General features: G+C 41.4%; 1 protein-coding gene across 1 annotated transcript in view; it reads right to left on the bottom strand.

The window, feature by feature from the left end:
• CLNK (cytokine-dependent hematopoietic cell linker) overlaps nt 1–2,716 on the bottom strand; it is a 188,651-nt gene that overhangs the window by 13,841 nt on the left and 172,094 nt on the right. The gene's annotated exons all lie outside the window — the stretch shown is intronic.

The raw sequence follows: 2,716 nt of genomic DNA, 5'->3' as shown, positions 1-2,716 counted from the left end.
TTTTTGTATTTTTAGTAGAAACGGGGTTTCACCGTGTTAGCCAGGATGGTCTCGATCTCGTGACTTCGTGATCTACCCACCTCCGCTTCCCAAAGTGCTGGGATTACAGGCGTGAGCCACTGCACCCAGCCTATTTACAGGTTCTTTACATAAACTTTGGGTTCTTTACATAAACATTGGTGGAAAAATTTTATTCTTATTTTACAAGCAAAGGAATAAAGGTCTAAAGGCTTAAGTGAATCCCCTAAAGCATCACAGTTACTAAATGGAATACTGAAAAGCCAGACCAAATCCTCACCCTTTAAATACACAAGCCTCTGACGGTATAAAATAGGATGGCAGAATTTTCTGGAACTTGTTCTGCCTAAAATGTTTAGTCATAATTGAAGCCTTAATGTTCAAGCCCAGAGCACTGCCAAAGATCAGAAGGAGAGAAGAGGCCAAAACTCACAGCCAACTTTTGGGTTTATCCTCTTAAACTCTGAAATGATTTGTCAAAATAAATCTGAGTAATTCTGAAATTTAAAATATATTATCTTTCATAAATGAGAAACACATTTTGACAGAACTGAGACAAACAGAAAAGTAGAATATGAAAAGGAAAATATGAAGTCATTTAACTGAGATTTTATTTTCTTAAAATAAGTTATACGTATAAGTTGCTATGGTATAAGTTTCTCGGGAAGAGGCAGAAGCAGGCACACAGACAGAGAGGAAGGGAGCATTTGCTGAGCGCCCAAATGCTGCCGAAAGAGCATCAGGTCACATGCATTTTGCTTTTCCAGCACAATCCACACATGGGCTCCTGGAAGGAGGTCTACTAAGGCTAGTTCTTCTGATGGAAAAACAGGCTTTGTGAGTGCAATGGTGCACTGGGCACAGATTAGCCAAGAACGACAGCCAGGGTTGGAATCTACCATCACCAGGTTCGCCACTCTACCAAGGCATGGCCAGATTCCCTGGAAGGAGGAAAGGAGGGTTCTCAAGGAGCTGCATCAGCCAACCACCCAGGGCTCTTCACCCGGGCTGTGAAAAGAACTGTGCAGGCTACTAGAGTCAGCTGGGATTTTGTGAAAAGAGCACTGATCTTGAATGCATGTTCTGTCAGTTTCTCTACTTTGTGACCAACATATTGGCTTAGCCTCAGTTTCCTCATCTAGGAAATGGGATATTCCATTTATTCCGTGTATGTTCAAGATACTTTGTAAGCAATGGTATCATTTCCTACTGCTGCTATAACACATTACCATGAAATTAGTGATGTAAAACAGAAATGTATTCTCTTACAGTTCTGGAGGTCAGAAGTCTAACATGAGTCTTGCTGGGTTAAAATCAATAGGAGAGACTTTGTTTCCATGACTTTTCCAGTTTCTGGAGGCCAACAAGATCCCTGGCTTGCAGCTCACCCATTCATCTGACCTCTACTTTCATTATCACGTCTCTTCTCTGACTCTGAAACTCCTGGTTTCCTCTTACAAGGACCTTTGTGATTATATTGAACCCACCCAGATAATGCGTAGTTACTTCCCCTTCTCAACATCCTTACCTTCACATCTGCAAAGTCCCCTTTTCTATGAAGGTGACATATTCATAGGTTCTGGGGATTAGGATGTGAACATCTTTGGAGTGGGCATGATTCCGTTTACCATAGCAACTTATACATATCATTTATTTAATTTTACAACATCAATTCTGAGAGCTAGGTTTTACGAAAATGTATTGTAGACCTATCATTTATTCACTAATTAACTAATTCATTCATGTTTGGGTTACCTCTTTCAACAATGACCATTGTACTGATTAGCTGGGGATAGATTTTGATGTTGCATCAGTCTTGAGACACTTTCTATAACTTCTAAGCAATCTCGTAGTTCTCTGCACATAGTCATTGTTTGATAATCATTTGCTCTTTGGGATGATGGTTGTGGTAGTCATTTGGCCTGATGACAAGTATTCCAGTTCTTTTCTACTTTCAGCCACATGTAGGTTTGTACTTCCTCACCATCTTCGAAGTTAAGTTTGGTCACGTGACTTCCTTTGGTCAAAAATGTGTAAGCGGAAGTAAACTATGTTACTTCTGAGAGGATGTATTACGAGTCAGAGTGTGAAGGTAGAAGCACACCATTGAGATGGAGCCCCGGCAGCCTGGGTTTATCCACCCGAACCCATCCTGAACATGGTTTGCAAGCAAAAGTAAAGTTTCATTATGTTAAGCAACTGAGATCTTGGGGTTGTTACTGCAGCGTAACCTACCATATCCTGACTTTTGCAGCCTTCACAATCCCTGCTGCTTTCTCGAGGAAGTCAGACATAAAGACCCTACAGTACCTTGGGCAAACCTTGATTAAGGAGATAAACCTTGACGAAAGCAGAAGGAAGCCCCTTCTATTGTGACCTCTATAGTCCAGTATCCATATTTCATCTTCTAAATAGTTCCTTAGGGTTGATTGTACTATGTTTCATTTTACAAATGAATAAATCTACATGGGAAGTTATTTAGAAACTTGAGAAAGCCACACAGCTGATAATTAGCACAACCAAGCCTCGGGCCTGAAACTCTCCATGTTTTTTGTTTTTGAGACAAAGTCTTGCTCTGTGGCCCAGGCTGGAGTGCAGTGGCAGGATCTCGGCTCATGTTAACCTCTGCCTGCCGGCTTCAAGTGATTCTTCTGTCTCAGCCTCCCGAGTAGCTGGGAATACAGGCACCCACCACCAT

This window comes from Colobus angolensis, unplaced genomic scaffold, assembly GCF_000951035.1.
Source record: "Colobus angolensis palliatus isolate OR3802 unplaced genomic scaffold, Cang.pa_1.0 Scaffold262, whole genome shotgun sequence".
NCBI classification, from domain to species: domain Eukaryota; kingdom Metazoa; phylum Chordata; class Mammalia; order Primates; family Cercopithecidae; genus Colobus; species Colobus angolensis.
The sequence above is the reverse complement of the archived record's forward strand: the minus strand, read 5'-3'. Positions and strand labels throughout refer to the sequence as shown.